At 45.3% G+C, this 26,211-nt stretch overlaps 1 protein-coding gene and 1 pseudogene across 1 annotated transcript in view; both read right to left on the bottom strand.

Annotated features, from left to right (window-relative positions):
* LOC133766076 (broad substrate specificity ATP-binding cassette transporter ABCG2) overlaps positions 1-20,124 on the bottom strand; it is a 129,890-nt gene extending 109,766 nt beyond the window's left edge. Inside the window, exon 1 of the mRNA XM_062199880.1 lies at positions 19,624-20,124. The gene's annotated coding sequence lies outside the window, so the exon portion shown is untranslated. The remainder of the gene's footprint in view (positions 1-19,623) is intronic.
* LOC133765789 (nucleoporin SEH1-like) lies at positions 14,321-18,769 on the bottom strand (annotated as a pseudogene).
* Positions 20,125-26,211: the final 6,087 nt, after the last annotated feature.

Below are 26,211 nucleotides of genomic sequence, written 5' to 3'. Positions count from 1 at the left end.
CCCGACTGGGACTAGAACCCAGTGTGCCAGCACCGCAAGGCGGAGGATTAGCCTGTTAAGCCACAGCGCCGGCCTGAAGTAAACTTTTGCAGGAGTGATTCCATTTTCATTTGTAGCCTGGTTTTTCGGGCCCAGTGCAGAAGTTTACATCAGATCAGTGGCCTCTTATAATTTTTATGCAACAATTTCCCTCAACGTAGTTCTACTTTTCATTTTTTGGGGCACTTCATTCTTTTATTTCCATGCCAGCAGTGCTAATTCAAATATATATTTGTTGTATCACACCCCAACTCTCACATGTCACTCCTGAAATCAGACTGCCTCCTTGCCTCCTTCTGTTTGAAGGTCTTCTTTCTCCAGGATTCAAACTTAGTCTAGGAAGTTCTGCCGAGGTCTAGACACCATGTCCTCCTCTCTGCCACACCAAGCTATAGATTATATCAAGTCAATCTGAACCCCTTTTGGCTCAGCCACTCTCCCAAGACACTTGGGCTTCTTCAGTTTTCTAGTTCTTCTCTTGGTTTCTAGATTACTGAGAAGTCCTGCTGAGTCCAACAAACAGAACTGAAAGAGGAAGCAGCCAGGCAACCAGGGCAGATGGACAAGAAGATTATCAAGCTGGACAAAGAGCAGACTTGAGGAATCATGGACAGATATAGTACTGACAGTCACAAGGAAGTAGGCATTTCTGGAAATTAGATGTCCCATGTGGTTTGTGGGCAGCGGGGGCAGGGAGGGGTTTTAGCTTCAACAGGACTGATAAATCAGAGGATATGCTAATTGTGGCTATAAGAACAAGACCCTGAATGGGGCCAACCATAGCACAAGCTGAGATCTGAAGACCTGGAATCAGTCCTGGGGTTCTACCTCTTGAAATTGAATTTTTGAGGAGGATTGGAATCAGAGTGGTTTTGCAGTAAGATCTAAAAATTATTTTGGCACCTCATATTGTATATAATCATAATTGATATAGCTTGTTGCATTTAATTAATTCATTAATCCAATAGATTATTTCAGGTTTTGGCCATATGCAGAACATTGTGGGTGACACATCTGTGGATTTTGGTAATTCTTGTTCTTGGTGAATTTCTAATCTGAAAAGAGGAAAAAGGAATGTCCACAACATAAGCAGGAGGCAGAACATTTGTTTCATGAGTGATCCATGCCAAGTTAAGAGTTCAAAATAAGGAAAAGCAGTATCTGTTGAGATATCGCACTTGACCCTCACAATCAGCGGGAATGATGAACACTGCTAGTCCCGTCTACAGGTAAGGAAACTGAAGATCAAAGATTGTGCCAGGCACTTGGTCTAGAAGCTAAGACACCTGCATTCCACATCAGAGTATCTGGATTAAATACCCAGCCCCCACTCCTGACGCCAGCTTGCTTGGAAGGCAGTGGTGATAGCTCAAGTAACTGGGTTCCTGCCTCTGATATGGGAAACTGGGATTGAGTTCCTGGCTCTTGGCTCATGGCCTGCCCAGCCCAGCCCAGCCCAGGCCCTTGAGCCCATTTAAGGAGTGAACCAGCAAATGGGAACTCTGCCTCTCTCGCTCTTTTTTTTTTTTTTTAAGTTAAACTTTGTTGTAATATTTGCTATTTTTTTCTTTTTTAAAGATTTATTTATTTGAGAGGCAGAGTTACAGACAGAGGGAGAACAAGAGAAAGAAGTCTTCAATCCGCTGGTTCACACCCCAGATGGCTGCAATGGCTGGAGCTGGACTGAAGCCAGGAGCCAGGAACTTCTTCTAGGTCTCCCACATTGGTGCCGGAGCCTAAACACTTGTTCAGTGTTCCACTGCTTTCCCAGGCTGTAAAGCAGAGCACTGGATCAGAAGTGGCGCAGCTGGGATTTGAACCGGTGCCCATATGGGATGCCAGTGCTGGAGGGGGAGGCTTAGCCTGCATCACCACAGCGCTGGACCCTCTGTCTGCTTCTCAAAAAATAAAACTTTATAAGATGGTTAGTGAGTCTCCCTAGGCTGAAGAGCTCCGCACTCCCAATCCCCCTCCACTAAAGCAGCAGTTACCTGGGGTTGCAGCACTCAGGTGTGAAGATCATAATCATTTTCCCTTTAGTGTTCTCATATTCCTTCCCTTCCCATCTTGGTTTTCACTTGGTCATTACTTAGTATAATTACAATAGTTCTTTCTACTTTGGATAGCTTGGAAATTGCCATGCTTCCTGGGGTAAGAGAGACTTGAATTGTGCCTTTAAAAAAAAAAACAAAACTACCATATTTCACTGACTCCAAGATGCTCACTTTTCTCCTATCTTAACATCACTGACATCAGGATGAATTTTCCCAGTTACTGTTGTTTGGGGGCAACCAGACAATGTTGCTCCCACCTAAGTATTAGTGCTCGCTCCACTGTACAGACAGGTGCTCTAGCTGGTCTAGATGAAAACAACAATAATCCTTTGCTGGACTCTGGCGCCCTCTTACGATTAGAGGCTGAAAAGTCTTGATGGAAACAAAGGAGCGTCCTGGGCCATTTCACATTCTGATACTGCTTATTCTGAAGAGAGAGACCACCACAAAGTACGAGCTTACCGAAGCGGATCACCTAACATCTCAGTTTTGTACTTTCATATCGAGAGAGTGTGTCACCGACGACCCCTCGTGGTGCTGCCGTCTTCAGAATCTAGGGCCCCTTCCCCCTTCCTCAGTGCTCTCAGCTCCTGGGCCACCACCACACTCCCTCACATTACTTCTGGTGAATTTGGCACACACATAGATAACCCCCCCAGGGTGCTGGCTTCTGGCTACTTCAGACTCTCCTCCAAGGAGCTTGTTCTCCACCGTGCCTCGGCTGTGCACTCTCACGCGTTCCACAGACGTTACTACCAATCTTGTTTTGTACATCTCACTCTCTGACTACCATGCTTTGTCTCTCCACCTAACTCCCTCTAGCCTCCCAGCTCCTGCAGCCCACTGTAGTCCAGTATTTCACTGTGCCTCATGCCCACTGTCTCCATGTTGTGATGGATTCCATACTTGCTGAATTCCGCGACCACTCCTTACCATTGTACCCTTCCAGACACCTTCAATGTCCTTGCTCCTCTTTTGCTTGGGAAAACCACAAACCCAAGTTACATTCGTGTCTCCTCCACTGTTTGTCTACACCCCCGCATCTGGATGTAGTAGATAAAAACACATAAGAATAATCAATCTAATTTTAAATTCATGATCAAGAATCCCAGTGCCAGGGTCTTCAAGGGTGCCGAGCAACTCATACTGAATGTCCCTAGTCCAGTCACTCTTCTATTTTCCTATTACAATTTCACTACCTTTTCTACTTTCTCTCCTGTAGTCATTTTCAGCTGATAACCAAATGCCCTAATAACCATATGCCCTATTTTACCGAACTAGAGCAAGCAAAAGGAAAGTTCTAGATCCCCATCACCATGTCTGTCCAAATACCAGACCTCTCTGCCTCCCCTTCCATGTCTCTAACCTGGAGGAACTCTGTGTTCCTGTCTAAGGTCTAAGACATTGTCTCTGTTTTGCATTAAATTCCATCCTCACTTTCCCAACTCATTGACAGCCATTTTCCCCTTTCTCTTCTATATCCTCTGTACCAGGCCATTCCCATGCTGTTATTTGTTTACTCCATCTTTAAGAACATTTCTCCTGCTCCCATGTCTCCTGCCAATTACTGCTGTGTCCTCTTTTACAACAAACCTCTTCAAAAGAATTCCTCTGTACTCACTCCTCCAGCTTCTCCCCAATTCTCTTTCAAACTCAGTCCAATCAGAATGAGGAGCCAGAGTGATACATGATGGCATTAGGCCCCCTGGGTTTTAGAGTAGTTTGCTACAGTAAAAATAGGTCATGGAGCACCTCAGAGAGTGCAATGGAAGCATTCTCTAGGAAGAGGAGAGCCCCTGTCCTAAAAGAGTTGTGCACTTTTGCCTCCTTGTTTCAGCAAAAGAGGAGTTGAGGGCACAGGTTATAAGCATGTTAGACCGATGGAAATCAGATGTTTTAACTCAAAGTCACTGATAATTGGGGTACACTCCCAGAACTTGAAATTTAGCATGTTGGTGGGAGTTCTGGGGGTGGTGCTAATGATATGCAAGGTTGGCTAATGAAAGCTGGGATTCATTGATAGTCTAGAGTTAATGGGGCTGAAATGCCAGGAGTTCCCTAGTACACTCTTCAGGGAAATAGAACTGGTCCACTATGTTCTACCTCCTCAGCCACTCACTAACGTGACACTTGTGGGAAGAGCCATTCAGAGAGACAATAGAAAATGCATCAGGGAGGCAGGCTCTTCCTGAAGAGCCCTGAGGTCAGAAACAGTGGAGGACAAGACAGCAGAAATGCATGCACTTAGCCCAGTGGGAATAAGGGAAATCAGGCATGTTCAAGGCCAAGTGGGAGTGTGTCAGTGTCAGGGACAATGTGGTCCACTTTCCCAAGTCACAGAGATGGAGCAGTAATCAGACTGCTCAACCTGCTGTGCCCTGTGGCAAGGAGCTTCCAAGAAATCAGAAATCAGAAACTGACTGCTTCCTACAAGGCTGCTTGACATAGGGAGGTAGGAAATAAAATCTAGGTCTACTAGGGCAGAAACCCAATCCAAATTACCAGTGTACCTTCTACCTAATAACCCACAACTGAGTCAGTTCAGAGTCTGAGAGTCCCTGGTGCCTTTGACAAAAGTTTTTGCAATATAGCAGTAGGTGTATACCAGGGATCTTCCACTAAGCCAGTGCACTACGGACATTCTGGGCTAGGCATTTCCTTGTTGTGGGGGACATCCTGGGTATTATGATTATGGGAGGTTAACAGCATCTCTAGTCTCTACACACTGGATGCCAAAAGTATTTCCATTCTCTAATTTTGACAAATATTTTCCAAATATTCCCAGGTAGTAGGGTTACCAGATTTAGCAACTAAAAATACTGACTAAATTGGAGTTTTAGTTTCAAATTATTGGATGGGACATACTTATATCCAAGATTATTATTCTATACATGTATCAAAGCATCACATAATATCCCATAAATATGTACAATTTTAATATATTTACATATTTTTATTTAAATTATTTGGGTTTTTTGGTCTTAAAATTTAACTGGGCACTTGTATGATGTATTCAGAGTGGCAAGTTATGGAAATGAACAGACAGATGAGTCTTGGTCTGACTTAGGCTGACAATGCCTCCCCCCACAGGGAGCACCAGCTGTTATGGTAGGAAGCATCAAATGCAATCTCCCAGCCTACTTTCTCACTCCTGCCTTTTTGCTACCAAGATAAGAACCCAGAGATAATTCAGGCTGAGCATTCCTAATACAAAAATTTGAAATCCAAAATATTCCAAAACTCAAAACTTTTTGAGCATTGATTTGATGCCACAAGTGGAAAATTGCATACCTGACCAAATGGGTTGAGTTGCAGTTAAAACACAGATGCTCTAAAAATATTGTATAAAATTCCCATCCGGCTATGTGTATAAGGTGTATATTGAAATGTAAATTAATTTCATGTTTAGAGGTGGTACCAAGGTATACCCTAAGATATTTCATTATGTATAAACAAATATTTCAAAATGTGATCAAAAATTCAAAACCTAAATCACTTCCAGTACCAAACATTTCAGATGAAGGTTACTCAATCTGCACCACTTTCCCAGGAGAATTGTAGATTTAATACCACCACAGGGACTTCTGGGATACAGGGGCGGTAATTCAACTGATATTCCAATTTAATTCATCTAGTTGGCTGGTATGACAGTCAGTTGGGTCACACAGAAGGGCATTATATTACTCTAATCCTAACCAATTGGTGATGCTAATCTCAGTGGTGGTTCAAGATGAGGTTTCTTGGTGGCTGGTGTTGTGATGCAGTGGGTTAAGTCAATGCTTGTAATGCTGGTATCTCATTGGAGGGTTAGCTTATGTCCTGGCTGCATTGCTTCTGATGCAGTTGCCTGCAAATGCACCTGGGAAGGCAGTGGAAGATGACTCAAGTGGTCCCCATGTGGGAGACCTGGATGAAGTTCCTGGCTCCTGGCTTTGGCCTGGCCCAGCTTTCTCTGTTGCAGCCATTTGGGGAGTGAACCAGCAGGTGGAAAAAATCTCTGTGTCTCTTCCCCCTCTCTGTTACTCTGCATTTAAATAAATAAATAATCTGTTTAAAAGATCTTAGTATCTCAGTATCTTACAATTGAAAATCGATATAGCATCTAGTATCTTATATGCAGATATTGACCTATCAAATAAGTGTTTCCTTTCTTATCAATTAGGAAAACCAAAACAGCTTGCATTTACCTGGCATGAACAATAACATACATTCATGTTCACATCCCAGGGATGTGCCACCATGATACAGTTTTGGAGGGGTCTTTGTTGTCTTGATATCCCAAAGGAATATGCTGATCTTTTATTTTAATGTCATTATGCCAGTTGGATCTGGGAGCAGAAAGAAACGAGCATCAAAAATACCCCACATTAGAGTACATGGGTTCAAGTCCTGGTTCCAGCTCGTAATTCTAGCTTCCTGCCAATGCAGATGATGGTCCTGTCACTCATGTGGGAGACCTGGATTGAGTTTACAGCTCCTGGATTCAGCTTGGGGAGGCATCAAGTATTTGGAGACAGCCAGTGGTTTGGAGCTCTTGTTTTCTTTTTGTCTGTATCTCTCTGGCTATCAAATAAAGAAATAAAAACTTTTTTAAAAAAATACAAAAAATGGGCTGGTGCTATGGGATAGGGGGCTAAGCCTCCTTCTGTAGCTCTGGCATCCCATATGGGCACAGGTTCAAGTCTTGGCTGCTTCACTTCCGATCCAGCTCTCTGCTATGGCCTGGAAAAGCAGTAGAGGATGGCCCAAGTCTTTGGGCCCTTGCACCACATGAAAGACCTGGAAGAAGCTCCTGGCTTCTGGCTTCGGATTGGCTCATCTCTGGACATTGCCGCCATTGGAGAAATGGACCAATGGATGGAAAACCTCTCTCTGTAACTCTGTCTTTCAAATAAGTAAAATAAAAATTTTTAAAAAGTACAAAGAAGAAAACATTTACATGTATGAGTGTCAAAAGGTGGGAGTTAACCCTCTTTTTTTGTCTTTATAATTTATTACTTTTTTTTGGAAGATTTATTTATTTATGTGAAAGGCAGAGTTACAGGGAAAAGAGGGAGAGACAGAGACACAGGTCTTCACCTGCGGATTCACTCACCAAATGGCTGCAGTAGCTGGAGCTGTGCCAGGCCGATGCCAGGGGCTTCATCTGGGTTTCCCATGTGGGGCAGGGGCCCATGTACTTGTGTCATCTTCCACTGCCTTGCCATATGGGATGCCAGCATCACAGGTGGCAGCTTAGCTCACCGCACCACAATGCTAGCCCGAGGATATCCCTTTTTAGAAGCAGTTTATTTATTTTAAAGGCAGAGTGGGGGAAAGAGACAGAGAACGAGCAAGATCTTCAATCTGCTGGTTCATTCCCCAAATGCCTGCAATAGCCAGGGCTGAGCTAGGCTGAAACCAGGAGCCAGAAACTCCATCTGGGTCTCCCATGTGGGTGACATGGACCCAGTTACTGAGCCATCATCTGCTACCTCCCAGTGTGTGTGCATGGACAATTAGGAATGGACAGTGTGAAAGTTTTGTGCCACGTGTATGTCCAGCAGCAGGTGTCCTTGATGGTAGAGAGTTTCAAACTCGATGGTCAGGAGAATCTATTTTGTGAGTGCGAGTAAGCATCTGCAGGGCATCTCAGGACTTGCCCAACAGGTGCCATGTTCAAAGTGGCTCTGGCCGCATGGGAGGAAGGCATGTGTGGGCTAGAACATGGTCTTCACCTCACCATGGCCACTCTGCCTGTACTGCTGAGTACCCAATCAACCAGTAGCAGAAGCCAATACTAAGCCACCAATGTGGCCCCACTGTCTAGACTGATCAGGTGGCACTGGTAGTGGTAGATCTTGTGCACCCTTCCCTGACTGCTCAGGGATGCTACAGATTCAGGCTACCAGTTTGCATTCCCTGGCTGCAGAGCCTCTGCCTTTATTACCACAGAGTTACAGAGCACTGCCTCTGACCATGGGCAAAAGAGATCAGGGATTATTCAGTGAACACTTGTGTTATCTCAATAACAGTGATAATAGGGACAAGTGTTCCTTTATTAGATATCTTCCTGCATGTTCCATCAGATAATTCTATTCCAGATTTTGTAATTATAGACATGATTTCTTCATTAGTCACATTTTATTTTTCATTTAAATGTGTTTGGATAGGGCATATCTTATTTTCAATTAACCAACGCTCATTGGTTTTTGGAAAAACATGAATACTATGATTTAATATTTTCACTTAAATTATCTAAACTAAGGTAGGTTTGTGACGCAGACGTGGCAAAATAGTGCTCTTCCATGATGCCCACACGTTCAAAAGAGTATTTATTCATAATTCTTTTCTCTAGTGTCCCATCTTTGACTACCACTCAAGGCCCATAATGTGCATTATTTCCATTTCCTGTGCTTCATCTCTGTCTTGTAGCAGGTACCCTTGTCTTGTGTAGGAAATTCAGTTCTTTAGATAGCCGCAACATTACTATTTTAAGTTTTTTCAGATAAGTTCCTATTCCTTGCTTAGAAGAAACAGCTAATTATGTTTATTATTTTCCTCTCCATTATTCTGATGCTATATTCTTTAAGTCAGATCACCATGAAGTAACGCATTTTTACTAGATTATTCTAACCTTTTGCAAATAATTGCTTATCTTTAACATTCTTCAATGATTAACACAGAAAGAAGCATTTGAGTTCTGTTGAAATCAAATACAATTTCAATTTAGTGTCCCATATTTATAGACACATGTAAAATGCTTTTAAAAGCTCACACACAAAAATCAATACCTCCCGATGAAGTGGTTTGCTCGCTAGCTTTGGACAACAAGCTATTGTGTTACCCTCTTTGCTACTATGTGCAAGACTTTACTGAGCTGCTACTGATTTTCTAAAATGTGTATTGCTTTTATTCTGTTAAGAAACTTTGATTGTTCCCCAAAGTTTACTTTAAAGTTTTATGTCATGACTTTGTGTGTATATATGTGCACATGTATATAAATTCGTGTATGGATATTATAGGACAATGTAATGAGACAGAATGTAGTGTATTCTATTTATGAAATTCAGCTTATAAGTAGATTCACAGCTATGAAATACAAAATACCTTAGAGATTATCTTATACTTTCCTTTTAAGGGGTGAAAATGCAGTAAAATATTAGTATTATTAAAAAAAAAAAAGAGATCAGGGAAACGATCTCATGCTCTCAAATTCACTACATACCCTGCCCTTTGAGAAGCAGTTGATACAAGCTTGAACAGGCCTTTCGATGGCATGATTACAATGCGAGTGGGAGTATCTGTACAGTTGGGACATCGTCCATAGGATGGGGTAGATGCCTTAAACCTGCGGCCAATATTGCACATCACTGGGATGCGTGCACATGGGCACCATGAGGAGGAATGGAGTCTGTGGCTACGCTGGGCTCCTGGGTGTTTCCCCAGCATGCCAGAGATACACCTGCCCTCTTCCTCTACCTGAAGTACTCTCCCAGATTGTCTCTTGGTGCCGTCACAGAGTGTCTTCAAATATTTGTTCAAATGCCAGATTTTTTTGCAACTTATTTATTTTTAAAGATTTATCCTATTTATTTGAAAGGCAGAGTTACAAAGAAAGAAGGAGACACACCCACAGAGAGACAAAAATCTTCATCAGCTGGTTCACTCCTTAAATGGCTGCAACAGCCAGGGCTGGGCCAGACTGAAGCCAGGAGCCAGGAGCTTATTCTGGGTCTCCCATGTGGGTGCACAGACCCAAGCACTTGGGCCATTTTCTACTGCTTTCCCAGGCCATAGCAGAGCGCTGGATTGGAAGCGCAGCAGCCAGGACTTGAACAGGCACCCATGTGGGATATTGGTGCCACAGGTGATAGCTTTACTCACTAAGCCACAGTGCTGGCCCCTACAATTTATTGAGAGACAGGGAAACAGACAGACTGGGAGAGAGAGAGAGAGAGAACACGCATGAGATCCCATTTGCTGGTTCATTCCCCTAATGCCCACAATGTCCTCTGCTAGGCCACACCAAAGTTGGGAGCCCAAAACTCAATCCGGATCTCTTCTGTGGATGGCAGGGATCCGATTACTTGAGCCTTTACCACTGCCGCTGAGAGTCCTCACTAACAGGAAGCTGGAACTGGCAGACGGAGACAAGACTTGAATCTAGATACCACAATATGGTACACTGGCATCCTGCCCTGTGTTTAACTGCTAGGCCAAAGGCTTGCCCCCAAGTGTTGCCTTTTTAATAAGACCTATTCTGTCCACTCTTAATAGCAAACCTCCCTGTGTCTTCCTGATCACCCTGACCTTACTCCGTGTTCTCTGTGACCCTTTTCACCCTCTAACATATTATGCCATTTGTCACTTGGCCTTCTCTTCTGGAGATAAGCTTTGTAAGAGCAGCAATTTCTCTTTTATTCACTGTTCTACCCCACACACCCAAAACAGTGCCTGAAAAACAGTAGGGTATCGATGCATATTTCTTGATATATTTACATGGATATTGTGAAAATTCTTGGAGAAGAGTGCACAAGTCTTAAATCTACTACCTTTATCTACAACATGGGTTGGTTGGAAAAGGTTTTCTATAGAAGGCCACAGAGTAAATACTTCAGGGACAGGGATTTGGCCAAATGGTTAAGCTTCCGCTTGGGACACCTGCATCTCATGTCAGATTGTCTGGGTTCCGGTCCTGGCTCTACTTCCAATTCCACTCTCCTACTAATGTGCACCCTGGGAAGTAGCAGATGACAGCTCAAGTACTTGAGTCCCTGCCACCCACTTGGGAGACCCAGATGGAGTTCCCCACTCCTGAATTTGATCTGGCCCAGCTCTGGCTTTTGTGGACATTTGGGGAATAAACTAGTAGGTGGAAGAGCTCTCTCTGCCTCTTTGTCTCTCTCTCTCTCTCTCTCTCAAATAAATACTATGAAAAATAACCAACTAAATAAACGGAGGCTTGTGGGTCATGGAGTCTCTGTCACAACCACTCTAGTCTAGCCTTGTACCTTGACAGCATCCATTGGCAGTGGGGGAGTAGCTGGGAGATACACAGAAAGGGAACGAGATTGCCAAAATCCTGGGAATTAGGAGCCTGTGTGAAAGGTGAGAAAGCTGGTGAGGGAGCATATTTTGCACAAATATGCTTGGTACATTTTTCTTCACATTCTCTCTCTTCATTATCCCAACCAATACTGCGGACGGATTTTTGAATGCAGCAAACGTCCACAGAGTGCGTTTACAACCATAACCTCCAGGTGGAGCCCTTTCTTTTTCTCAGTAGCTCATTTTTTCAATTTATTTATTTATTTTATTTGAAAGGCAGAGAGACTGCTGTAGCCTGGGAAAGCAGTAGAAGATGGCCCAAGTCCTTGGTCCCCTGTACCCACATGGGAGACCCAGAAGAAGCTCCTGGTTCCTGGCTTCGGATTGGCGCAGTTCCGGCAGTTGCAGCCAATTGGGGAATGAACCAGCAGATGGAAGACCTTTCTCTGTCTCTCTGCCTCTCCTCTCCCATTCTGTGAGTTGTCTTTTAATACTCTTGAAATATCTTCCAATGCATGAAATGTTATATTTTTATAACTCCAATTATCTAGCTTTTCTTTGTCACCTATGCTTTTGGTGTCATGTACAAGAATCATTGCTAAATCCAGTATCATGAAGCTTTTCCCTTATGTTTTTTTTTTTTTTTGAAAAGATATATTTTTTTGTAAAGATATATTTATGTATTTTTTTTTTTTTTTTTTGGACAGGCAGAGTGGATAGTGAGAGAGAGAAGAGAGAGACAGAGAGAAAGGTCTTCCTTTTTGCCGTTGGTTCACTCTCCAATGGCCGCTGCGGCCGGCGCATCTCGCTGATCCGAAGCCAGGAGCCAGGTGCCTCTCCTGGTCTCCCACGCGGGTTCAGGGCCCAAGGACCTGGGCCATCCTCCACTGCCTTCCTGGGCCACAGCAGAGAGCTGGCCTGGAAGAGGGGCAACCGGGATAGAATCCAGCGCCCCAACCGGAACTAGAACCCGGTGTGCCGGCGCCGCAGGCGGAGGATTAGCCTGTTAAGCCACGGCAGCGGCCTGTAAAGATATATTTATGTATTTGAAAGGCAGAGTTACAGAGAGGCAGAGGCAGAGAGAGAGCCTTCCATCTGCTGGTTCACTCCCCAAATGGCCACAATGGCCAGAGCTGGGCCAGTACAAAGCCAGTAGCCAGGACCCTCCTCCGGATCTCCCACACAGGCACAGGGCCCAAAGACTTGGGCCATCTTCTACTGCTTTCCCAGGCCATAGCAGAGAGCTGGATCAGAAGTGGAGTAGCTGGGACTTGAACTGGTGCCCATATGGGATGCTGGCACTACAGACGGCAGCTTTACACGCTACGCCACAGCGCCGGCCCCTCCCTGCTTTCCCAGTCACATACTGGAAGCTGGATTGGAAAGAGAGTAGCTGAGAATTCCAGCATCACAACTGGCAGCTTTACCTGTTGCACCACAATGCCGGCCCCTAGTGTAAAGTTGTTGAGAGTAGAATGACTTTTTAAAAATTGTCGATTAATTTTTATTTACCATTGCAAACATTATTAATAATTGCACATATTTATGGGGTACAGTGTGACACTGCATTGCGTGTTTACAATGTGCTCTGATGAGGGGAGAGTTTTAAATCAGCGTTAAAAGTGAGTTCAAAGGACTACAGCAGGGATTGGCAAACTTTTCCTGTAAAGGGCCAAGTAGTAACTACTCGAGACTTCACAGGCCTGTGGTCTCAGCCACTCTCACTCTACACTGCTGCTGGAACACTAGAGCAGGTGTAGACAGTGCAAAAACAAATGCGTACGGCTGTGTTCTAGTAAAACTTTATTCATAAAACTGTTGGCAGGTCAGGGTTGGCTCAAAGACAGTCGTTGTCAACCCTTGCACTGGAAGCCACATTTCAGCATTTTTCAAAGGCTTGAAGGAAATGCAGCAGAGAACAGTTGGGAGAGTAGGTGATATGGTTGGCAAGAGGCTGCAGCCAGATCACACAGAGCCTTGTAGAGCACAGGAGGATGGGACCTATTCTTTTTTATGCATTCACTCACCAAATGTCCATCAAAGACCTATCAGGGACTGGGGGCTGGGATTGCACAAGAATTAGCTCCTAGGACTCACAGGACTTCTGCTATAGTTTGGATATCAGTTTGCTTAACCCTCAAAAGACCCATGTGTTAAAAGCTGGGTTCCCGGCCGGTGCGTGGCTCACTAGGCTAATCTTCCGCCTGCGGCGCCGGCACACCCGGTTCTAGTCCTGGTCGGGGCGCCGGATTCTGTCCTGGTTGCTCCTCTTCCAGTCCAGCTCCTGCTGTGGCCCGGGAAGGCAGTGGAGGATGGCCCAAGTGCTTGGGCCCTGTACCCGCATGGGAGACCAGGAGGAGGCACCTGGCTCTTGGCTTCGGATCGGCACACCGTGCCGGCTGCAGCACACTGGCCATAGCGGCCATTTGGGGGGTAAAACCAACGGCAAAGGAAGACCTTTCTCTCTCTCTCTCTCTCTCTCTCTCTCACTGTTTAACTGCCTGTCAAAAAAAAAAAAAAAAAAAAAAAGCTGGGTTCCCCAAAGTCTGTTTTTTTTTTTTTTTTTTTTTTTTTTATGAAAATTCCAGTTAAAATGCCTGTGAAAACAAAAGACATATGCCCATATTCTCCAAAGGGAGGAAATATTTTCCCTTCTCACAATTTCTTAGAAGGCTGATAATGACCTTTCCATTTTTAAACTCAAATTAGTTTCAGGAACATTTCAAAGAATTGTTTTGGTGACATCTCAACAAAAAACTTCTCCGTTCATATCTCAAAAGTTTCAAATGGTGTCATTAGAGTGACTAGTACAAAAAACTGATACCCATTGTCTTTTTCTTTCTTTTTGAAGATTTATTTATTTATTGTGAAAGTCAGTTACAGAGAGAGGGAGAGACAGAGAGAAAGAGAGATCTTCCATCCAATGGTTCACACCCCAGATGGCTGCAATGGCTGGGGCTGGGCCAAAGAGATTCACTGGGGTCTCCCACATTGGTGGCAGGGGTCCAAACACTTGGGCCACCCTCTGCTACTTTTCCCAAGCCATTAGCAGGGAGCTGGAGCAGCCAGGACATAAAATCTGGCAGCATAAGCGGTGGCTTTACCCACTAGACCACAATGCCAGCCCTACCCACTACTATTTTTAAGGCCTTTTTGGACCGTGTGTAAGCAGGCTGCTGGTGGATCATAGGGAGGAGTCAAAAGGCACTGGGGAAGGGGAATAGGAGTCGACAGTCTGTTCCAGTGTGCATGCAACAAACAGCAAAGTCGCTCCTGTTAGCTTGTACCCAGCCGTGCTTTCGGTCAGCGGAAGATGCACTCAAAGAGTTGTGAAGATTTTGGAAGGATTTGCACTTACATTTCTCTCCTGAGAACTCACATTGGCTGGGCTCCCACTACCTTTCAAAACAGGGTACATCCCAATTGTCCACATCATCAGCTCCCCACAATCTTACACAGCCATCATCTGCAAAGAGCGTCACTTAGTCACTGTTCCTGATTCTAACTCACTCACCAGACCCAAGAAGTGTGGTTGTCTGACCAAGCCACTAGATGGATTTCAAATTTTGTGGGCCCACCAGAGGAAGTTCATTCCTCACAGGAGTTAGTGTAAAAGTTCTCATGTCTTTGGTTGCTAATGCTAGAATAGTGAAAGATCTTCCCAAGTTTGAAGCAAATAGAATATCAGGTACAGGATCAGAGTTTTCGTTTTTGCGTACTTCCTGGTGCTTTCATTATATTTGAGAATCTGAACCTTGGCCATCGCATTGGGACTACTGTCATCACTTCCTGCAGCTATCATGGGAGAATGAGCATAAGAGCTTGAACGGTTCCAAGAAATACAACTACAGCTTAGCTTATATGAGCTGTCAACATGCAGGCACCACTGGCTGAGATTCCTAACATCCAGTGCCTCATGTATCCCCACTCTACTATCTGATGGACAGGTTGCTAACATTAGACCCATATGCCTGGGAACCAATTTCACACTGGTAATGGGTATTCTGCTCTCCATCAGAGGTGTCCTATTAACCCAGTGACTCTGTCCTCAGTTTATCATTTGACTCTTCTGTTTTTTCCCACATAGCTGATGGTCAGTCAAAAGAACAGGAAGCCAAAATCTGTCCAAACTCAAGGTGGGGCCAGGTCACATACCATACAGTGTGTCTTCCAACCGGCAGTACCATGCCCATCCCCATTTTTCACTTTTATTTCAAACCTTGACACGCTGGTCGCTAGAGCATATAGCCATCTGCCACCCATAGAAGTTGAAATGATATGGTGTGGATAGGCATGGAGTTGGTTAGGCTACGTGAGCTAGAATGATTGCCAGCCCTGCAATGTAACTTCATCCCTTCACCTGTGCATCTAAAACACCCACCTTCCCAGGAGGCACCTGTGTCCACTCCGGTACCAGAAGGAGGAGATGTCATGATGACCATAGAGAAATTAAATTCCACGTAGAGGTGCCAGAAAAATCCCAGAGAGCTTCACGCTGCTAAGACCCCACTCCGTCTGTTTATTCAATTAAGGCACCACCCCCTATCTCATAAAAAAGGCTGAGAATGGGGAAGAGGTCTCTCTTTGCCCCCTTACCACACTTGGAGGTGCTACTCTCCTCCCCTTTCTCTCCCTCCCTGCTCACGGGTGGCATGCTGGCCCACTCATGACAGATATTTCTCCTTGTGGGGCTGCCCATACTCACACATGAATGTATGCTGACTCTCACCTTTAAATAAATCCTGCTCTCACTTGTGCAGCTTACTATGCCTGCACTTGGAAGCCTTATCTCTGTGGGAGGCAAGGACATGGATTAAACTTTAGGGTGCCTAGGCCCCATCAGACAGAGACATCAGAGATGAGACCCTCGTGGTCCCCCACCATGCTTCTCCAAGGGCCCTTACCTCTGAAGAGGGTGGTGGTGTGGGTGTGAGGCCCACAGCCCAGGCTTATGTTAATGGTACAAAGAGGGCAGAAACTTCATCCGGTTCTGCTGTGTAGAGGTGTGGGTTTGGGGAAGTGAACAGGCTGGATTTGGCAATCAGGGGAGCCCCTGACCTCATCCTAGTGGCTTTGTGGGGAGAGACATGGACACAGGTGCCCTGTCTTGCCTGTGATGCTGTGCACCACCAGGACCCTGCCAGCAGGGACACTGTCACCAGAGGCCAAGCAATGGGCCACTCGAGTGGGGGCTGAGGACCTCCAGAATTGTGAGCCAAAGTAAACCTTTTATCTTTATAAACCTTTTATCTTTATCTTGAGTCCCTCTCAGCTGTTTAATTTTTTGAAATTTATACATAGCTTTTTCTTTTTTTTAAAGAGTAATTTATTTATATGAAAGGTAAAGTTAGAGAGAGAGAGAAAGAGAGGTCTTCCATCTGCTGGTTCACTCCCAAATAGCTGCAATGGCTGGAGCTGGGCTGATTTGAAACCAGGAGCCAGGAGCTTCTTCCAGGTCTCCCACGTGGGTGCAGGGGCCCAAGGACTTGGGCCATCTTCTACTTTCCCAGGCCATAGCAGAGAGCCGGATTGGAAATGGAGCAGTCAGGACTTGAACTAGCGCCCATGTGGGATGCTGGCACTGCAGGTGATGGCTTTACACGCTATGCCGCCGGCCCCTCAGCTATTTCTTTATGGTGATAAAAAGCTGACTAATACAAGACACAAGCTTAGAAGTTGTAATACGGCATTCTGTTTCCTTTCTGAGTCAAGGCATGCGTTCCTTCCATCAGCTAAACCACGGGGTCCCTGCTCTGTCCTACTGCCCTAGTTCCAATCTTTATTATTCCTCTTTAGGACTATGTCAGCAGCCCATTCAAACAGGTCTCTGCCTCTAATCTCACTTTTCAAACTAGCTTCCTCTTGGCAGCAAGAGGCACACTCCTCAGGTTAAAACTACACTGATGACCTTTAATCACTGTCAGAGTCAAGTCCAACCCCTTAGGACAATTTATAAGGACCTGCCAACATCCCAGCACTTCTCTCTCTCTCTCTCTCTCTCTCTCTCTCTCTCTCTCACACACACACACACACACACACGCGAACATGTCTGACTGTGATTAAACCTGATGTAGCACCTGCATCAAAGAAGAGCATTTGATATCTGTGTGATTTCTTGTTGGCTGTGCTTCCAGGGTAAAGTGTAATTATGAATTAGGCAAGACTTAGTAAAGTTATAATCACAGCAAACTCATACAGAGGTAGTCTGTGCCTGTGCAATGTTAAATCATCTAATACTCACAGCTACCATAAGGGGTAGGTAGTTCATCATTTCCATTTTACAGGTTAGGCGACTGAGGCAAGGAAGGGTTAATTTCCCCAGGATCCACCAGCTGGCACCTATGATGGCATCCTTCTTGAAACTCTGCAATTCCAGCTCCATAGTCTGTATTATTAAGCTCTCTAAGTGCTCTTACAAAACCATGACTGTGTTCTCTCAAAAGGGGACCAAAACTGTGCCCTGTCTTTTAAGTGTGGTCTTAGAATGACAGCATCAAGAGCCCCGGGAGAAGACAAGAAATGCTTCTACCCAGGCCTGGGATGGACCCACTGAAGCAGGAGCTGTGGCGCTGGGGCCCTGGGTTGAGTTTTAGCAAGCTCCCCTTGTGCGGTTTAAGCTTGAGCGTGTTGGAGACATGCTGCTCTAAAAATACCTTGTTCCTGGGGAGAAAACACCTTAAATGGAGGGAAAACAAGACAAACACAGGCATAATTTTAACAAAAAAGTACAGGTAGGATTCTTTTTTAATGCAAACGCTTCAAATTGTGAAATAAAAAGAAAACAGACAATACAGAGCAACATAGGGCAACAGAGATTTTGAAAAGATGCTAAAGTGATAGAAGAACAGGATCCACCTGAACTTGGAGCAAACAGGGCTGTGCTTGCATCCTGGCACGGCCACTAACCAGCTGTGCCTTTGGCAAATTGCTTAACTGGAGCCTCGGTTTCTTGATGGAAAGGTTAAACTCACAATGTCCTCAATCCCTAGCCAGGACAGTTGTGAAAAGCAAGTAGGGGCCACCTATGGGGCAAGGCTTTGTACAGGGGCTAGGACAGCATGGTGACCAAGTTTCATTTTCTGTTTCAATGCTTTTCAAAAGAATGCACACACTTTCCCTTCTCCTGCTCGGGAGGCAGGCTTTGGACTTTGCTGTGACTTAGGAGTCTGTGTAGACTGGAGGAGATACGCAGCTGGAATGAGGGCTTGCTCTGGGCTTGGAAGCTGAGGCGGTGGCCTTCCCTAACCAGCGGGCCAGTGAGCGGGCAGATGGTGGCAGGACAATGGTCATGCCTCTTGATTCATCGATAGCTCTACAGTTTCTCCCCCTGAAAATCTGAAACTCGGCACAGCTTGCTGTGGAACAGGCTTTTACAGCTGGCTTGTGTTCGGCTTGCTCAGTGCTCCCGCTACAAGGGCTGTTAGCTGCTTTACAAAACGCCTCTGGTTATACCCCGTAGTAGAGGGGAATGCTCCGCGCAGACCGGGACTCCAGCCTGTCTGGGCAGAGCGGATCCGTCCCGAGTGCCTGTTCCTCTGGCCTTCGCACCCATGGCACAGCCCTTCCTCCGCTTAGCAAGAAAACACCTTCAGCACGTAGATTAGAACACCCAACGGAACCGCTCACCTCCTCTGTCTGCAGCTCATTGCTCCAACCGAGGAAGACACCAGCTACTGCTCTAGGACTCCCCCGTGTGGGCGGCACGGCTTCAACTTCCGGGCTGGGGTCTCTGACTCTGGAGCTGCGTCTCCTGTGGACGCCTGGCCCACGCTCCCCTTCCCTTCTCCTGTTTGCTCCCATCAGTGACTTCCTACCGACCACACTGGCTATTTCAGACCCACGTGTGTTGTTGAGGACAGTGGGGCACATTCCGTTTCAGGAGGGACCTTCTGAGGCCTCTCACCGGAAGCTCGAGCATGATGCTCGACTGATGTCCAACCATGACACCGATCCACGCGCTTTACAGACTTCGACTCCAAACGGTAAGAGGACAAACTCAGCCATTTTTTCTAGCAAGTGTTATTTTTTTCTTTCAAATGTTCATATGCCCTCCAGCCACACAAATTGAGACCTGATACACGCAGTTAATCCTAAACTGAGCAGAAGATTTCTGGCTCTACTCAAAGCATCCTATATAATCTAAGGAGAACCCCAGCGACCCCTGTCACTTGGAGTAACCCGGCTTCCCAGTTAGGAGTTATTTAACAGAAAGCCCACCGACCCCTTCCATCAAAGCCAAAAGCCTAGTGGCTTCAAGCCCTGTTACTCCAGGTGTGCTCCACAGACCACAGCACTGAGGTTCCCAGGGCAAGCAGTTAGAAATGCAAGCTCCAAGTCCACCCCTCCCCAGCCCACTGAATTCTACAAAGCCCATTTTGCAACCAGGTCAGCCGGTGAGTCATGTGCCTGTTGCAGGATGAGAATGACGCGTTTGGGAAAGCACCTATCAAAAACGAACTGGGATTTGCTGCTCAGTAACAACAAAACCAGACCGACTCACCTCAGTAGGGATGTGTGATGCTGGAAGGAAAGCAGCCCCAGCCTCAGGACACAGTCAGTAGCGATGCCGAGACCTCTGTGTCTGCAGGGTTTTCTTAGCCTTCAGCCAAGATCCATGGCTGCTAAAACGGCCAGCAGTGTCCTTTCCTGTTGGCTCCCGGAGGAAACTTGCCAGCCCCCAAAGCAGATCCTGTAGCTACCAAGACAGCTGAGGCTTTCCAGATCAACCAGCTGCTCTCAGATCCCCCCCAGCTCCATTGTCCTCTGCCACGAGCTGGGCATTGCCCACGTGAATTCCTCCATCACTGGGATTCACGCTGGTGTCCCAAGGCCTCCGATCAGTTTAGGATCCTTTTCCAGTGGAAAAAGGAGACACCCACGCCAGGGAGAGACTTTTATAGCTTGCTTTTTGCACAACAGAGTCCTGATAACAGCATCTCCCGCTGTTTTGGAAACGGATCTAAACGAATGGTTTTGCTCTGTGTAAACTTCCTGTCTCTTGCCAGCCCTGGAGTATGGGGGTCGCCTTTCACAAGCCCTGCCTTCAGCAAAAAAAAAAAAAATACAAGCAGGAAGATGACCCAAATTTGAAAAGGAAGCAAGTGAAACCAAAGTAGAGACGGAGTTAGGTTTCACTGCAGAGGCCCTCCGAGAGTTCAGGGGGAGACAGAAGCGGAACTTGAACATGCTGTCTTTCTAACATTGCTTTTTCCCAAGCCACAAGTGTAATAAGAAGTGAAGACCGGGTTAAAGAGGCACTTAATATTCTGAAAACATGATGGATGTTACGTGAAAAAATAGAACAATTACTAAGAGCTTCTGAATTCGCTCTTTCCTGATCTCAACGTGCTTTTAAATCCACGCCTTCCTAACTATACAAGAATGGTAACAGTAATGCGTTTCTTACAGGGCTGTTGTGGTAACATCCCAGGATACAGAAATGCTGGTTATTTCGTTTTCCGTACCACAAACTTATGTTTAAGTCATCATTCCCATTCTTCCTTCTGTTGTGTGGTACATAGAACAAGTTAGGTATTCAAGAAACAGTTATTAAAAAGATGTGAGAGTTTCAGAAATATTGAAGTTGTTAAGAAACTCCATTTATCTGTTTTTGTACTTTTGTTATACTGTGGTAAAATGTTGGTAGCTTAAATTTTGCCATTTTAGCCATTTTAAGTGTTCAAGTGGCATTACATTAAGTTGTGCCATTCTTTCTAAAACTATTTCTTCACAAACAGATACTGTATCACCACTTACGCAGTAACTCCTTCAGGTTTATTTTAAATGTGGTGATTAATTTTCAATTAGAGGGAATACCTTTTTCTCCTGTGGTAATAACTGTACTTTAAATATTCTTGAGAAAATATCTAATGTCAGGAATAACATAGGGAATTCCTTTAATAAGTTTGTATCTTAATTATACTATGCAAACTTTTGCACATTTGAAATATGCATGAAATTATTCTTTATACCAATTAGAAAAAAGATTTAGGATAAATTTTGGAAGAAAATTTCTTCATCTCTGTGCCTTTGTTTGAACTTCTTTTTTCAATTTTTATTTATTTGAAAAGCAGATAGGAGTGGGTATAAGAGAGGGAGGAGATACATAGGTTGGCACATGCTCACTCGGACTTACCTCCAATGGTGGAACTAGAAATGTGCCAGGGGATTTCAAATCAATCTTACCAAGGAGGCAGGTACCAATGCCAGCGTACTTGGTAAAGTGATAAGTATAAATACATAACCGATCAAAAAGATAGGGTATGTGTTGAAGACATTTCACAAATAAGACCAGTGTAAGCAAATAATGAAGGATAGAATTAAAAGGGAGCGAATGATCCTGCGGGGGAAGCAGGACGCACAGCAGACTCATAGAATGGCAAATGCCCAAAACAGCACTCCTGCCTCAGAATCAACCCTTGGGACATTCGGATCTGGCTAAAAGGTCCATGAGAATCTCACAGGCATGGAAAGCCATGACATGGTGGCAAAAAACAATCTAAATGAAAGATCCTGGTGAACAAGACCCCAGCAGAAGGAACAGGCCATCAAGGAGAGAGGCGCCTTTCTCTGAAGGGAGGAAGGAACCTCCACTGTGACACGGCCTTGACTAAAGAAGTTCAGAGTCGGTGAACTCAAGGGACTTCCATAGCCTAGACAGCTCATAGCAAGAGTCTCGGGTGATTGCTGACGTCATAAATAAGAGTGCCAATTGTTAAATCAGCAACAGGAGTCACTGGGTACATGCTCCCCACGTAGGATCTCTGTCCTTAATGTGTTTTACTATGAAACGTAAAAACACTACTAGTCGAACAATACCTTATACCTTCTGTGGTTGTGTGAATGCAGCCTGTTGAAATCCTTGCTTAGTATATACTAAGTTATGGGAGAGGGAGCGGGAGATGGGAGGGGTGTAAGGGGGAGGGAAATTGTGGTGGGGGGGAAGCCATTGTAATCCATAAACTGTACGTTGGAAATTTATTTTTACTAAATAAAAAATTAAAAAAAAAACACTCTAAAGCAGAATACCACATGTTCTCCTTTACACATGAGTGCTTAAATTTTAAAAATAATAATTAAAACAAAAAAAGAGGAAAAAAAGTATATACTAAGTTGATCTTCAGTATATGAAGGTAATTAAAAATGAAACTCGATAAAGGGTGGGATGGGAGAGAGAGAGGGGAGGGCCACGGGAGGGAGGGAGGGAGGTTAGGGGGGAAGCCACAACAATACAAAAGTTGCACTTTGTAAATTCACATTTATGAAATAAAAAATAAAATTAAAAAAATTTAAAAAAAAGAAAAGCTGTTAGAGGGGGGCTGGTGCTGTGGTGTAGCAGGTTCACGCCCTGGCCTGAAGCGCTGGCATCCCATATGGGTGCTGGTTCGAGACCCGGCTGCTCCACTGCCAATCCAGCTCTCTGTTATGGCCTGGGAAAGTAGTAGAAGATGGCTCCTGTACCCACATGGGAGACCCAGAAGAAGCTCTGGCTCCCGGCTTTGGATCGGCACAGCTCTGGCCGTTGCGGCCAGTTGGGGAGTGAACCACCGGATGGAAGACCTCTTTCTCTCTGTCTCTGCCTCTCCTCTCTCTGTGTAACTCTAACTTTCAAATAAATAAATCTTTAAAAAAAAAAAAAGCAGTTAGAGATTTTCTATTTATAGGTTCACTTCCCAAATTGTTGCAATAGCCAAGGCTGGCCCAAACTGAAGTCAGGAGCTGGGAACAGCAACCAGGTCTCTCTCACATGTGGGTGGCAGGGGCCCAAGTATTCGAGCCATCTTTTTTTTTTTAATTTATTTTATTTATTTGAAGGACAAAGCTACAGAGAGAGAGAGAGAGAGAGAGAGAGAGAGAGAGGACTTCTATCCTCTGATCACTCCCCAAATGGCCATAATGGCTGGAGCTGAGCCAATCCAAAGCCAGGAGCCAGAAACATATTCTAGGTCTCCCACATGGGTTCCAGGGGTCCAAGGACTTGGGCCATTCTCCACTTCTTTCCCAGGCCATAGCAGAGAGCTGGATTGGAAGTGGAACAGCGGGGTCTTGATCTGCTCTCATACCCGAAGGCAGAGGCTTAACCTGCTGTGCCAACACAGGCCCCTGAACTTCTTTTTAATGTGCTCTACCTTTTAAATTCAGAAGGCTAAGTATTTCCCTGTGAAAGCAGAGTAATTAGCATTTATTGGTGCCCACTCAGTACCACCTGGTGTTCAAATCTCTTGCCGTTCTTTATTATAACTGTGCGTGCGTGTGAAGATCATTTTTGTACTATTACTATGACCCTGGCTGATAATTCTCCTAGATACTGCACATTGAGCATTCTGTTGTGATGGGCTCTTGGGAAAGCAGATGTGATGTTTAACTGAGAAAGGCAAGTGTGTGTTATACCAGTGTGGTAGTATAGTTGTTTGTATACAAGCAAGGCCTGGGCAGTGGTAAGGAGCAGGCACTTGAGTAAAATTATAAACTTCCCAATCAATGATACATTTTTTTTAAGATTTATTTATTTGAAAAACAGAGTTACAGAGAGAGGTAGAGACAGAGAGGTCTTCCATCAGCTGGTTCACTTCCCAGATGGCCACAACAGCCAGAGCTGCGCCGATCCAAAACCAGGAGCCAGGAACTTCTTCCAGGTCTCCCACGCGGGTGCAGGGGCCCAAGGACTTGGACCATCTTCTACTGCTTCCCCAGGCCATAGTAGAGAGCTGGATCAGAAGAGGAAAATCTGGGACTCAAACAGGTGCCCATATGGGATGCCAGTACTGCAGGCCAGGGCTTTAACCCACTGCACACAGTGCTGGCCCCAGTGACACATTTTTAAAAGTTAATCTATTTGAATGGCAGAGTGACACAGAGCGAGGGAGAGGGAGAGAGAGAGGAAATCCTCTATCTGCTGGTTCATTCATCCAAATGGCCTCAACAGTGGGGCCTAGAGCAAGCTGAAGCCGGAAGCCAGGAACTGTCACTGTGGGTGGCAGGAACTCAAGTACTTGGGCCATCATCTGCTGCCTCCTAGGCATATTAGCAAAAACTGGACTAGCAACAGAGTAGCTGGTACTCGAACTGGCACTCTTGATATGGGATGCAACTGTCAAACAGTGGCTTAACCCACTGTGCCACAAAGCCCACCCTAATGATACCTTTAAAAGAATTTCTATGGAGCTTGTGTTGTGGTTTACCAGGTAAAACTGCCTGCAATGCTCTCTGAGGACTGTCTTCTCTTGTCTCTGCTTGCTAGTGTGCATGCCTTCTAGGAAACAGCCAGGCCAGTTTGACACAGTCTCACTCCTAGCTCTTCCTGTTGTACAGCCAGAGAGCCCACCCAGCTCTTAGCCTAATTTTTAAAAAATATTTATTTTATTTATTAATTATTTTATTATTTATTTATTTATTTGAAAGGCAGAGTTACAGAGAGGCAAAGGCAGAGAGAGAAAGAGAGGTCTTCCATCTGCTGGCTCACTTCCTAAATGGCCGCAATAACTGGAGCTGGGCCAATCCGAAGCCAGGAGCCAGGAGCTTCTTCTGGGTCTCCCACAAGCGTGCAGGGGCCCAAGGACTTGGGCCATCTTCTACTGCTTTCCCAGGCCATAGCAGAGAGCTGGATCGGAAGTGGAGCAGCCAGGTCTCAAACCAGCACCCGTATAGGATGCTGGCACTGCTACGCCACAGTGCCAGCCCACGTATACGTTTTTAAGAAAGAATATGGTGGTTGATGAGCCAAGGATTGACTCTACTAAGGATCAGGTAGTCCAAACAGCAAGAAGTGTGCCTTGCTATAAACCCGGACAAGCAATGAAACAGGAGCTATGAGTAAGGGGCAGTTTCTCGGAATGAGGGTTTGACCTTGGACAAATTTCTCCTTTTTTTTTCAGTCTTATTTGCAAAAAGGAGTTTAAATTTAGTGGCTGCTGTCCAGAACCTGTCTTCTAGACAGAAGGAAGTCTTCCTGGAGCTGCTAGGGGCCCTGCAGGGGAGAACACGCATCCCCCATCCTCTCCAGGTATTTGCCCTGGTAGAAGAGAGCCTCCTTGTCCACAGTCATGTTCCGTTTGTTTCCAAGGACACTTGCATGCAATGACTGGTCACTGTGGGTGTCAGAAAGCCCTGTTTCCCAGACCCTAACAAGGCGGCCGTAACTCTAAGGGTCAGCCCAACCCCAGAGCTCCCTGGGAGGGAAGTACGTCTCTGTTGTGACTGCATCACAGTCCTACTTCTCCCTCAGCCCAGTCCTGCTTACTTCCCTTCCCTGTCCCATGCAATGCTCCTAAGAGCATTCCCTGATAAACTCCAGGCACAATCCTCTCATCTGAGTCTGCTTCTCAGGGAACCTAACCCGGGACAAGACAATACCTTATTCTCAGCTGACAGTATTTTAGGAAGCAATGACTCTCCCGAGGACAGGCGCCTAGGACTGATTACATTATAATCTTTACTGAGGGCTGGTTTTCTTGGCTCTTACCATGAACATTTCTTCTGCTGCTTTTATCACTTCTGTGGGGCCTTCGCTCTCTGAGCATTTACACGTTTCTGTAAGGCACCGTCCTCCGCTTGTTTATATTATGCTTCTTTCTTTGCTCTGCTCTGCATTAACTGGCAGGGTTTGCTCCCAGAGAGTATTTGCCCTGTGGTTAGGGTCCGCTTCATCAGTGTAAAATGTGTAGCTGCACAGGCCCTCGTGCTTGGCTTGATGCTGTGTACTTGCCATCTGGAAGTTATTGATAGATTTTTAGTGAGGGCCCTGCATTTTCACCTTTGCACTGGACTCCATGGAGAATTTCACTTGTCTTGCCTCTGGCTACCTGTCTCCTAAGAGATGTCACAGGTATCCCAGTCCTTGAAATAATTTGTCCTGGATGTGTGACCCACAACGTCTATTGTTGGTTTGATAGTTCTTGCTTCCACAAGGATGTTCAGGTCACCTACTCAGTGTTCTTTCTGGTATAAGTTGCTTTTCTCATTTTTTAAATTTCCTAATGAAGTTCTTCTAGGGAGGAAAATCACTTCTAGGGAGGAAACTACCACTTTCCCCAAGCCCCACTGGACCCACCCTGGTGTTCTTTACAGAAATGTACAACAAGTTCTCAAT

The sequence above is a fragment of the Lepus europaeus genome, chromosome 8 (genome assembly GCF_033115175.1).
Source record: "Lepus europaeus isolate LE1 chromosome 8, mLepTim1.pri, whole genome shotgun sequence".
Lineage (NCBI taxonomy): Eukaryota > Metazoa > Chordata > Mammalia > Lagomorpha > Leporidae > Lepus > Lepus europaeus.
This window is presented reverse-complemented; position numbering and strand designations above follow the sequence as displayed.